General features: G+C 40.5%; 1 pseudogene; it reads left to right on the top strand.

Moving 5' to 3' along the window:
* The first annotated feature begins 717 nt into the window (after positions 1–717).
* Positions 718–14128, top strand: part of LOC113935458 — a 94733-nt pseudogene continuing 81322 nt past the window's right edge.

The following is a 14128-nucleotide window of genomic DNA, read 5'->3' as shown; positions in this document are numbered from 1 at the left end:
CGCCACTGCTGTACCCAGAATTCTTACCTGCCTTGCAGGAAGACATCCCTGCCACACTCGGATACATGAGTTGTCTAATTCTGGCTCTGCCACCAGCTAATTTAGTTTCTTTGGATTAATGACACCACATCTAAAAACGTTAGGATTGGATGTTCCCTCGAATCCCTTCTGGCTGTGTAATTTTTATTATTCTGTTTCACACTGATAGTAAAATATCCTAAATCCCCCATCTTCTCACGTATGATTTAAAAGATTATGGATTGAAAAAAGAAGGATACAGCAGCATTCTCAAAATCAAAATAAACTGCAATTAAAATAAAGGATTATTAATGTTCTCACTATATCATACACTATACTCTCAGATAACACAGCAGAAGTGTGAGTTTTCAATTGTTATTAATGACTGAGTACTATGCACCTGCAAGAGATTTCCCAAAACTGCGAAAATATATTCTAAGCTATGTACTATGAGGTACATAAAGAAATAAGAAAGCAAGTTTTAGTTTGGGTTAAGTTTTAAATATTGTTCCATTGTTTCTCCTTAATCAATATAAATTGAAAACAGATTCATCTAATTCACTTCAAGAACCTCGTAATGGATTTGGAAAGCCAATTCCAAGTCTCCCAGGCATTGAGCAAAAAATAAAGCATGAACGGTCTTCCATTAATGAGATGAGGCATAAAATAAAACTGTGACTCTCTATAAAAACTGCAAACATGCCCAGCTCTAGGGGCATGCAGACTTCAGGGACCACATGTGGTTGGGCCCAGGAGAGTACAGGAGAAGATTCAGGAAATGTCTTCTATGATTTCAAGAAAATGAGGAGTAAACCATATAAGATAACTGAGAACAAAACTGGTGAGTATTGGCAAGTAAAGTGTTGTCTTAAATACAGAGTAATTATGGACTAAATGATGGGTATATGGATTTTCTTTCATCTAGGCCTAAAATCACACAACTCTGTATAAATTTAAATTTAAATTCATAGCCCAAAATATATTTTCCAGTTATTATTACATAATAAGCCACCCCAAAAGAATGGATTAAAATAATAATAATAATAATAATTTATGTTGCTCAGGAATCTGGTATTTACTGGACTCATCTAGAAGGTTGTTGCTCAGGGTCCTTTCATGGCCATAAGCAAATGACTAAGGTCATACTGTAGGCCTCTTCACTCACATGTCTGGTGCCTGGACTGGGAAAATCTAAAGAGCTGAAGACAGGGTTATCTGGGGCTTGGTGGGCATCCCTGTCTATCTTTATGTAGTCATTCCACATGGTGTTTCCACTTGGCAGCCTCAGGGTAGCCAGACTCCTAAAATGATGGCCAAAAGATTCCAGAGTTGAGTGTCACAAGAAAAAACTATTGGAGACATCATGGACTTTCCTAAGCTAGTCTTGAAAGTCATGCAGAATCACTTCCACCAAATCACATTCATGGAGGCAGCCACAAAGTTCCATCCAGGTTCAGTGCAATAGAGATTTCCCTTTCTTGTGGAAGTATGGCCAAGTTCTGGAAGAGCATGTGAGATGGGAAATCCTGGGGCATCTATTTTTGGAAAACACAATCTATCAAATGCTGTTTGGAGTAAGAGGACTTCATGATTTTAAGAAATCATTTCCAATTTACCGGGAGAAAACAAAGACTGTTGACCATCGTATTAGTTTTCTTTTGCTGCCTTAAAGAATTGCCACAAATGTAGTGACTTGAGAGGACACAAATTTATTTTTTTGCAATTCTGTAGTTCAGAAATCTGGTGTGGGTCTCACAGAGCTGAAATCAATGAGTCATCAGAGCTGTGTTCCCTTCTGGAAGCTCTAGGGGAGAATCAGTCTTCCTGATCACACAGACTGTTGTCAGAATTCAATCCCTTGCAGTTGTAGGGCTGGGGTGCCCATTTCCTGGCTGGCTGCCCCTATTCTCAGGTTCTAGAGGCCACCTGCACTCCCTGCCTCGGGGCCCCCGTCCTCCGTCCCCAGCCAACAGCAGCTTTGCACTCTCATATCTCACCCCTCCTCCCTGTCTTCCATCATATCTTCCTGACCAACCCTTGATGGAGAAACTCTGCCTTCAAGGACTCACGTGATTCAACTGTGCCCGCCCTTGAAAATGTCTCAAGAGCTGTCACCTGAGTCACTTTTGTAGAGTTCTTTGCCAAGTAAAGTAACGTATATGAGGGACTAGGACTTGGGCACCTTTGGGAGCCATAATCCTGCCCACTGTAGACATAATGTGTTTGGTTAAATAGAGAGCATGGCAGCATCATTAAAGAAATCAATGTTAAAATGCAACGATTTGGGGGCCTCCATGAAGTGACTCCGCAAACATAACGCATATTTATTTAACCAAATGATTTCCCTTCTCACCCATGGTCAGCAGTATAAGATGACAAAAGTGCGCACCCTTAGGTCCATGAGTTTTTTCAGTGGAGAGAAAGGCCTTCTCACTAACTTTAATCAACTCTATTTTATATGCAATTACAATAAAGGTTACTCGGTTTCTAAGACCAAACAAATCCAGCAGTAACAAATACCAATCAACAATGACAAGTGACATCTGGCAAGAAAGAAGGAATCAAAAATTATAACATGTAAATACAATATCTAACACACACACACACACACACACACACACACACACACTCATACATAGTAATCTAAAGTCATCTGTTGGGCGCCTGGGTGGCTCAGATGGTTGGGCGTCTGCCTTCGGCTCCGGTCATGATCCCAGGGTCCTGGGATCGAGTCCCGCATCGGGCTCCCTGCTCCTTGGAAGCCTGCTTCTCCCTCTGCTTCTCTCTCTCTCTCCCCGTCTCTCATGAATAAATAAATAAATAAAATCTTTAAAAAATAAATAAATAAAAATAAAGTCATCTGTTATCAGGACAGACATTGCCATTCGGTGAACATCACTACATGTCATTGAGAAATGACTCAATTATATTCAAAATATTCTTTTTATAAGTTTATACTATAGAAATATTTTACATCATTAGAAAAGGCTAATATTTTCTTAAGACAAGCCTGGGTGTACACGCGGTGTGGTGGACAGCCTGGCAGATTGGCTGCTCCCTCCATGCCTGCTGAGAAAGAAATGGAGCATAAGAGCACACTCCCTGGATGTGTGTGTTTGCACTGTGGGTGTGTGGCCCTGGCTGGGCAAGTCGCCATCTCTCCTCCTGGGACAGGCCTTCCGGGGCAAGGGCGGGTGGCAAGCCCTCAGGAGAAGCCAGGCTGCAGGACACGTGCGTGCGGGACCTTAACCACTTCCAGATTCCAAGTCCCACCCCCGTCCAGAGATCCAGGAGCACTTTCTGCCTTTGAGTCCCCCACTATCTTTCCAATCATTTCACTTATTTACTTACTTTGGCCTAACCTGGTCCCAATGAATTTCTCTTCCGTGTGACCAACAATTCATCACTAAGACGAATGGGCAAAATCTCAGTCATCTGAAAAACAATCCGGCTATCAAAAGGATCGATTCTCCAAATGCTCCAGATGGCTGTCAAGTTTTGTATTTTGTGTGGTTTACCAAAGTGCTTTTCGTTCAATATGAGTGTGTTTCAATAAACTATCCTTGCTTTGATTAGAAGAATATGGTTTCCCACCTCAATGGCTAGCTTTTAATGAAACAGATGTCTGCAGTTTTCTTTCAAATATGACCCAATAATTGAATTTGACCAATATGAGTTGAAATACAGTGTTTTTCAAATAATGGGCTTATCATCAGTTTTAATATATCTCAACACGAGCCTTTCTGAAGTTAAGAAATTAAATCAGCATAGATATTATAGGTTTCAAAGGAAGCCCCTGTCATTTTTTTTAACCAAGAAATCTGTATTTTTAGAAAAAATAAATCACATTAGCATTATAGACAACAGGACTTATTCCTGGAAAAACGTCATTAGTGAGATTAGAATTTGAGGATGTTTGAGGTTCAATGATTTGTATCAGTCGGGGGCAAGGTAGGAACACAGAATGCATCCCCCGTGATTCAACAGACTGAAGTTAATAATATGAGGCACCGGTAACATAGCACTGTTTGATCTGAAAGGGTAAACAGGGAACAGAGAGAGGCCAGCTGGGGATGAGAGCAATAACAGCTGGGGTGCTCCCTATGGCAGGTCTAGGTAGAAAAACCAAGGCCAGAATCTCCATGTAACAGCAAGCAGTAGCTGATGAGTCCACAGGAAGTATAGAGAAAGAGGGCGAAATACCTGGCTTTGTCTAGTGGCTGGCCTTCACTGGTGGCCAGTGGGGAAGGGAGCCCAGGCAAGGTAAATTACAGGAGTGGAACCCCTGCCCACTGAGCAGATCAGAGAAGATCTGGAAAAGATTCTGAGTACAGACAGGCAAACAGTCAGCACAACAACTGTGCAGATTTTTACACCTTAAAGAAAACAACATTAGAACACGTGGAGTGAAAGAGGCAATTGCCTCCAACACAGAAGAGTATTCCAGCTAAAATCCACTTAACTATCCCCATTGATCAGGCTATGTTATGTAAATACAGAAACCTAAAATACACAAGATAATCCAGAAGTCAAATAGGAAAAATCAGCAAAGATTGTGCTTTATTGCCCTCTGGCATACAGGAACGAGCATGGCCTACCGTACTTGTGCATGCATGTATTAGCATATAAACATACTAGTAATCTGTCCTGTGAGCAAATAAAACACCACTTATTGTCATTACTATTGTCTATAATTATCAAATATTAATAACTGTAACTAATTTTATGAAATATGGTAGAAAACATTACGGTTGCCTTCCAAAAGAGACTCCGCCCCTCTTTCGCTATTTCACAGCCTTATCGTTTGGATGGGTGTGATCACAGCCCTATGGGGAGAATAAAGTCATGATATGTTTAAACCATTCAGGGAAATCCCGTTAAGTCTGACAACAGTAGTTCAGAGGTGGTCACCAACCCAGGCATAAAGTAATCAGCATATGATATTCCCTTGGCTACAGAACTTGCACAGGAATTGTCCATTCAAAATTCTATTCAGTGATTGTAAAAGTGAAGCTCTACCTCCCTTCTCTTGGAGGTGTATGTGCAAGTATGAGACCTCAATTCCTTATGATAGCTATCCTATGACCAGAAAAGAACTCAGCATGGAAACAAAGTCTGACCTCCTTGGTACACAGAAGATGTCAAAACCAAGTAGATCACAGAAGAATGAAGACAGCCCTGATCAAACCATACCTGACTTCCATTTACTTCTGAATACTTCAGATATGTGAGTCAGTAAATCTCCTAGACTCTTTAAACCAGTTAAAGATTATTTTTTCATCATCCTAGTTGTTAACAACCCACACCAAATACTAGAGACATTGCTACATACTTACATGGGCTATTTCACTTAATTCTGCCCAAATCCAGGGAAGTAGGTTTTATTACTGCCTCCATTTTATATTTGAGGAAAATGAGAAATGCAACTTGTCCAAATTCCTATAGTTTCTAAAGCATGAAGAGAGTTTAGATCTGATCCATCTGTCTTTCAAGCCTATGCTCTTAACCATGGCACCACATGTTCCCCACACCCACCTTTTTGCTCCAGAACATTTCTTTAATGGATAGCTCTATTGGCCTTCCGTTACAGGAGGAATTGTTTATTTCATTTTTTAATTTTTATTTATTTATATTTTTAATTCCAGTGTAGTTAACATACAGTGTTTTATTAGTTTCAGGTGTGCAATATAGTGGTTCAACAATTCATTACTCAGTGCTCATTACGATAAGTGTATTCTTCTTTTTAAAGGTCTGATTCTGCTTTCTGTTTATTCATTTTTTAAAATTTGTTATTTTATTTCATGTTTTTAAAGATTTTTATTTATTTGAGAGAGGGAGAGAGTGAGCAATCATGACCCAGGAGAGGGACAAGTAGACTCCCCAAAGAGCAAAGAGCCCAACATGGTGCTCTATCCCAGGACCCTGAGCCATGACCTAAGCCAAAGGCAGATGCTTAACCAACCGAGCCACCCAGGTGCCCTTATTTTATTTTATTTTATTTTAGATTCCAGTATAATTAACATACAGTATCATGTAAGTTTTAGGCTTACACAGGAAATTTTTTTAAATAAATGACTTTATAAAACCCAAAGCAGAAAACATGAGGACAAGTTTGAGACTGCTCAAATATATATAATTAAACCGAGTTAAACAAAAATACAATCAAATTTGGCAGTTTTTACCAAAACAAATCATTCAGGGACATTAGGTATCCATGGGCTATCTTGACCACACAGATTAAAATGTCAAATTTTAAGAAATACTTCTAAAGAAAGGTAAATAAAAGTGGATCTCACAAGGGCATCCCATTTTGTTTTTAAAACTGGGGAAAAGTGTTGGTTATAACTGAACAATGTGAACATCGTAAAATTTAGGGTTCTCTTAAGACTATGATTCCTTGGGGCGCCTGGGTGGCTTAGTTGGTTAAGCATCTGCCTTCGGCTCAGGTCATGGTCCCAGGGTCCTGGGATCGAGCCCCTCATCGGGCTCCCTGCTCATCGGGAAGCCTGCTTCTCCCTCTCCCTCTCCTCTCTCGCTGGTCTCTGTCAAATAAATAAAATCTTAAAAAAAAAAAAAAAAAAAGACTGTGATTCCTTGGCTTGCACTGATGGCTTTCTAAATAGATTTCAGCATATGTACTCAAAAGTCATTCCTGCATAAAAGATTTTGGGCAAAAATACCATATATATTATGGTATATACACACACATGAAGAATTCTATATATACATGTATAAGGTGATGTATGGAAGAGTATATACACATATAACTCACATGTATATGGACTTTATCTATCATCTGTCATCTATTTATATCTATCCACCCAAATTTACCCTTATCCCCTAGGTACATATAAATTACGCTGTTCTTGTAGCATTCTTTCTCACAATCAAGTAAACAAAATATCTACTCACTAAGGTTTTACACTGTCCCCCAACAAAACCATGTGCTAGCATCCATGATACACAGAGTCTCTTCTAAAACTAAGTACAAGATACACTAGGTTTGTTCACATTCCCCAAAAGCTTTCTTCCCCCAATAGTTAAGTTCCATAGTTACCCTAAGGATTCAGAACATGTTGTAGCAACAATTGCTACATCATCTCTACAGAACTGAATTACCCCACTCTAATTCTTCTTGCTGTTGGGAACTGGCAAGTACACTGGAGAAAACCATCTCTTTTGTGGGCTTCCAAAGAACAAATACGTATTTACCTCTGGAAAAGGTCCCTGCCTGAGAAACCAATTAGAAGCTATTCTTGACAGAATTTTTTTCTTTCGACCTATTGTCGACATCTTGACTCCAATGCATGCCCATTTTCCTTAAATAGAAACCACAAGGTCTACACTGAATCTTTCAGAAAGAGCAAAAGGTAGAGGCTCTTGGAAACCTGGCTCTTAAAACAGGAAGCTAAGACAGTATGTTGTATATGGATATTTCTCCTGTTTAAAGAAGCAATAACATTGAAATCGACTAAACCCACTAAATACTATATAGACAAGTGTTACTCAAATGAGAATTTCCACCCAGGGGGATTTGGACCTGTTTAAGGTCCTATTTCCCACCACTTGGCCGCTCCAGGAAAGCAATAATATCCTATTCTTTGCATTAAGAGACCTGAAGGCCCAGCTCATAGGCATTCACTTCTTGGGGAAATCTTGTTAGCAAATATATCCCTTGGACAGAAGTAAATCTTCAAAGAAATCTGACACCAAACAGACAAGTTTTGAGAAAATTTCCAGGGAGAGGGTCAGGAAAAGCCTGGAGCATATAATTACTTGCAGCCTGAGCTGCAAGAGGCTGGCATCTGAGCAGAAGGATGCTGGGCCCCAGAGTCAGACAGAGCTGGCTTGGTACCTGGGCTTGCTACCTGCCCACTGGGAGACATTTGGTAAGTCTTTCCATGGGTCTCTCTATGCTTTGGTTTTCTCAGTTTTGTTTTTTGTTTTTTGTTTGTTTGTTTGTTTTAAGTCAGAATGAAACCTACTTCAAGGGATTATTGTTCTAAACAGATAAGATAATGTAAAGCTCCTGGCTCTTCTAAATTCTCAGCCAACTGTTCTGGTCATCACTGAACCCTCAACCACCCACCTCCAAACACGCCCTCACTGCAGATCCACGTCAACCTGCAAACAGAGAGCTGTGTTCTCAAGACCCAAGACACAAAGCCTCATTTTCTTCATCCCTTCCTGCAGCCAGGGAAACTCTAAGAATGGCCCCTAAGAAGCCACAGCTTGATCCCTGGATCCTGTGAATCTGAAGAGACACTTCTCCCATCTTCACTCTCATCAAACACAGCACAGTGACGGTGTTGTGCTAGATGGCACAATGGGCCTTATATTAGGGAGATGACTTGGGGGTGATCATATGGGTCCTTGGGGCAAACAGCTTTCCCAGCTGGTAGGAGAAGGACATGTCATAGAGACGGACAATGTGAGAAGGGCTGGATATACCATCACTGGCTTAAAGACAGGGAGACCACATAGGCAATAATGTGATGATCTTAAGGAGCTGGGAGAGAGGCCCACAGCCTCCAGCCACTGAGTGAGGAATGGGACCTCGGTCCTACAGGTGCACAGGACTGATTTCTACCAAAGGCTGAATGACCTTGGAAGTGAATTCTTCCGCAGAGACCCCAGGAAGGAAGGCAGCCCTGCTGATGCTGATTTCAACTTTGTGGGACCATACCAGTCTTCTGCTCTGCATAGCTGTGAGACAAGAACTTTGTGTGGCTTTAAGTCACTGTAATTTGGGTAATACGTTACACAGCAATAGACTACCGCTTCCCTTCCACAGAGACAGAGAGTGAGAAACGGGCCCAGACAGACAGACACCACAAATGGAGCAAAATCAACAGTCAACAATCTGTGAATCTAGGTAAAGGGTGTAAGAGACTTCGTATAATGAGTGCAACTTCTCTGTAAATTTGAAAATACAGCCAAAACCAAAAAAGTTAGAAAGAATGAAAGCACGGGGTGAAATAAAAGCCTTTGATATCTGCATAACTGCCAGGAGATCATGCAAATTCATAACCCTTCAGTGCGTAGGAGCCTTGGGTTGTCTGGGGCTGGTGGTCCCCCATGAGAAGACAGGCATCCAGGGACCGTGAGAATACATTCTCGGGTCTATTTCAGACAGTACAAGGTCAAAAGAGGCTTCTCTTTTTAATTTGGGCATCGCCATCTTAAAAAAACAAAAAAACAAAACAATGATCTCTGCCAGAATCTCTTTATAGCAGGTTCATGGACGCGATGGGGCCATAAATCTGCTGATACCGTATTGTACCAAAGCTGGGTATCAGCAGATCGAAACATGGGTGAGGATTCCCTTGGCAATGTCTCAAAACACCTTTGTGTGACAAAACAGAGATTTTTCACACCACAAAGGAACTTTTCTGACACCAGCTTGTTGTGTTAACAATGCAGACTCAAAAATTAGTACAGGCACAATAATGCCCACGCCGGGTCCATCTGTCAGTGGCTTACAGGGCTCCTTCTCCACAAAGTAAAACAAACACGGATAAGCAGAGTCTATGTGTTATTGATTTCTCTGCTTCACACTTGCTAAAAAATATATTTTAGAGTCTAGACATAAAAGTCAAACATTGCTCAACTTATGTTTTAAAATATCCTCCAGGTCCGCTTTCTGTATTTTCTCCATCAATTCTCTCAGTTCTGCATTTTTCATTAAGCTTCTTGGATTAACTTGCATCCCCATACCTCCTGTCAATAGTACTCCAAGATATTTTGACATTGATTAGCAACATCAATTTCAGTTTGATGCCATGTGTTATGCACTGTGGGACTTCAGCGTGTCTTTTCTTTCTTTGGTTTTTTTTTTTCCTAAGCTAATTTGAATTCCTGTATCTCCTGGCATGTAGGAACATTCTGATCCTACAAAGCATTTTCAGAAAGAAGAAAATCAGACGTTTCTTTTTGAGTTTCACCTCTCTTCTGTCCATGGGAAACCATCGCTTTTGCTTTTAATAACTCGCCAGTGGTCACAGGGGTAAAGCCAGGACTCACTGAATCACCATTGACTCTCTTTAGGACCAAAGCACGAGATGCACAGGGAAAGCACCCCTGCCTTCTTCCAAGGAAGCTCGTTCATTTCTGGACAATGATAATGCTTTCTTAGATGATGCTGCCCTGTGTGGGTACGAATTTGCATCTGTGTAATTTCTAACCATTGTTCTTTGGCCCTTTATGTCCATATGGGTTAAAACTATGCTCTCTTCCAGATGACTTCTCCTCTAACCTGTGAAGACATCTGACTCCTTCCCAGTCCCCCACCTCTCTTGTTTCCAGGTGGAGTATACCCAAGCTTTCATAAGGCTTACCTGTGAGTACCTCACACCTGGGCACCCTCCCCTGGACCTGCTCCCTTTGATGCCTGCAAAACCCTCTTGTCATCTCTAACTGATGTGTTATACTACAAAGGACTACAATCCTAAAAAGACTAAGCTATTTTATTATAACTAATAGGTCTAGACATCTTGTAGGCTTTCGAATCCGAGGACAGCCCAAGACCCTAATAATTTCCTATGATCCTACTAACCGACGCAAAATAAATCAGGGTATAAAACTTTACAAAGAATGGGGCGTCCAGGTGGCTCAGTCGGTTAAGCATCCAACTCTTGGTTTCGGCTCAGGTCATGATCTCAGAGTTGTGGGATTGGGCCTGCATCAGGCTCCCTGCTCAGTGCAGAGTCTGCTTGTCCCTCCCCCAATTCTTCTCCCCCTGATTGCATGCTCTCTCTCCCTGTTTCAAATAAATAAATATATAAAATTAAAAAAAAAAGCTTTACAAAGAATGGGGTGCCTGGGTGGTATAGTCAGTTATCCTCTGACTCTTGGTTTCAGCTCAGGTTGTGATCTCAGATCATGAGATAGAGCCGTGCTGGGCTCCATGCTCAGCGGGGAGTCTGCTTGACATTCTCCCTCCCTCTGCCCCTCCCACTTGTGCTTGTTCTCTCTCTCTCTTTCTCACATAAATAAATCTCTGGGGCGCCTGGGTGGCTCAATCAGCTAAGCGTCTGCCTTCAATTCAGGTCATGAGGCCATGGTCATGGGATCAAGTCCCACGTCTGGCTCCCTGCTCAGCGGAGAGTCTGCTTCTCCCTCTGCCCTTCCCTGCTAGTGTGCACGCACGCACTCTCATTCTCTCTCTCAAATAAAGTCTTTAACAAATAAATAAAATAAATCTTTTTAAAAGACTTTACAAAGAATGAGTGCTAATACCACCCTAAACTAACACAACTGAGTGAAAACATAAAGCTGCAGTTCCTCATGTTAAACCCTCAGTCTTGTGACTCTATATTTCCCTATCTTTTAAACACATTAAAATGTTCTATTTAGAAGAATGGCAGTATCTTAATGTTTAATCCTCTCATACAGGGAATTTGAGGGAGTAAAAAATATATATACTTCACATTGGTCCAGGAAACTCTTTATATTTTAGTCACCTTAAGGCAAAGAGCCACAGTTTCAGTTGCTTGTATGTAAAACGCAGCAGTAGTGCTCATGGAACAGAATTGATTTTTTTTCAATTACCATGAGCTGTTTTTGCATTTTGGAGAAATGAAGAATTTGGGTCTAGATGTCATTGTCCTTCCTCACATTCTGAATAAGAGTGTTCATGTAAGTTTGCAAAATAAGGCCTCAGGTCGCCCTTAGATCTATATTTAAAATTGTGAAATCGTAGAGAAATATAAAAAGTGCCTACCAAATACAAATGTTCTCCTATGAAATTAAAATTGCCATTCCAGCTAGTTCTGCTTATAAACTCCTTTCATTTCCAGAGGTTGCTCTTCCTCATGTCTCTCTGGAGTTGTGACCAGCTGTTCTTGTTACTTGAATGTTTGATAGGAAAACACCTGGAAATAAATGGCCTCCACAGGGAAATGTGTTGCACATTTGCCAAAAACGAAAGGCAGACAAGAATGGCTCCAAGCAAATAACTTTGCAACTCCATTAAAAAATAATAATAATAAAACATCATAAGGTACAAATTTCACATAGGTAGGAAATCCAACTTTCATAGAAGTCTGACTCTTTAACAAGAATGCAATAGTCAGGTTTACTGTTTTATTTTTTTATCTATTATGAATGCTATGGTTGACTTCAGCTGTTTTTCTTTTTTAATCCAAACCTCAGATCGAAAACTATATATGGCTAATGAATTAAATCTGCAATAGTTAATATGTACCTCCAAAAAATACATTTTGGAGAACTGTAAAATTTTCTGCTTTGAACTTACACTGAATCTTATACTAAGATTCTCACCCATTCCCTTTAATTCCTTCTTGAGTCAGCAATTCCAGAGACAGAATATAAAGGGTGAACACAGGCCAAATTATGAGGAAGACTAACTCCATGAACCCTAGGATTTTATGGCTTGGTCCAAGCGTGACGTGTAGTATCTTAAATAGGTACCCAGTGTGAACCAGCACCCAATGATTTTACTTTTGTTAACACACACACACACACACACACACACACACACACACACACGCTGTAGAAAAAGTCCCGAAGTAGACATGGTAGATTGCTAACAGTAGTTTCTTCTGAGGTTGGACCTGGAAGTGGAGAGGGACAGAATTCCCAATTTTGCTCCTTTGGACTTTTCAATATGTTTCACATTGAAAACAAACCAAAAAATTAAACAAGAGGAAGATAACAGATTTTGCTACTGTGAGCCATGGGATAAAACGCCTGTGAGGAACAGTCACGTCACTGTGCTCAGGTCTAAGATTCAGTGTGTGATACCAACTGTTTTCTCCTGTGTCAGCCCTCGAGCTCCCTGGGACAGCTCTCTACTGTCACTACTGTCAGCAGGACAAACACTCTCTTTTTCACTTTACCAATTAGTACAGTGGGGCTCAGACAAAGGAGTCTTGAACGATTTCATACAGGGATACATACCACAAGGCATACAACCTTGCTGGAAACATTTCATTCAGAAAACGCACAGTGAGTACTGAAAATGTACCAGGAAGCAAAATAATGTCAACACATGTTTCAAAAATCTTTTTAGAGAAGCACCACTGACAAAATGAGATAACTCTAGCTAACGGTGACAAAGCAAGTTTTAGGACCTCTGTGTATTTTGAGAAGGCAGTCACTGCTGCCAACTGCTGTATTTCCTCATCTTCAGTGATGTATTATTATTGTTATTATGATTATCATTATTATTATTTGCTTCTTGCCTTGTTATTGCAGGTTAGGAATGTTTTAAATTAGTTGACTCATGGGGCACCTGGGTGGCTAGTCAGTTAAATGTCCGACTCTTGCTTTCGGCTCAGGTCATGATCTCAGGGTCTTGAGATCAAGCCCCGCGTCAGGCTCCATACTCAACAGGGAGTCTGCTTGGGATTCTCTCTCTTCCTCTCTCTCTCGGCTCCTCTCCCCTACATACTCTCTAAAATAATAAATAAATAAATCTTTTAAGTTAGTTTACTCATTTTTTTCAGCTTATGTCTTTCTTCCTGGGCATTCCTTGCTTTGCCCTTCAATGTTCTGTCAGGTTTTCAATCACACAAAGATTCATTATGCCTTCACTGGATAATTATTCACCATGCAATTTGTGTTGTCTGTGACTATTCTGAAATATTCATGGTACATTAATTGTTTTACCTGGATAACAGATCTCAGCAATAGCATATTCTGATTAGGGTATCACTCAAGTTGATTATACACCAACTAGATCTTGAGCACCAAATAGATCTTGAGCACTTCGCATGGTGACAATGGATAGAAAATGCCATAAAGTATCTGCCTTAGGTGAAACAAGGCAAACAAGAACATAGAAATGAAATAATTATTTATTAAAAATGCTCTATTGTAGTAGGTGCCAAATGACTTACCATAGTAATGAAATGACTACCTGTCAATGACATGCTGTTTTGATACTTCATTATGGGCCAAAAAAAAAAAAAAAAAGCAAGGAGAAAACAACTTGTGTGCCTCCTCTGTGCGAGGCACTGTAAATGGAGCATGAGAAACAAAATCATACTTAAAGTATCACCTGTGCCTTCAAGGAATGCACAGCCAAATTGGGGCCAAACACACAAAAAGAGAGCATTTCTAGAGAGCAAGGTGATTGCTCTGATAG

Source organism: Zalophus californianus, chromosome 17 (genome assembly GCF_009762305.2).
Source record: "Zalophus californianus isolate mZalCal1 chromosome 17, mZalCal1.pri.v2, whole genome shotgun sequence".
Classification (NCBI taxonomy): domain Eukaryota; kingdom Metazoa; phylum Chordata; class Mammalia; order Carnivora; family Otariidae; genus Zalophus; species Zalophus californianus.
The sequence above is the reverse complement of the archived record's forward strand: the minus strand, read 5'-3'. Positions and strand labels throughout refer to the sequence as shown.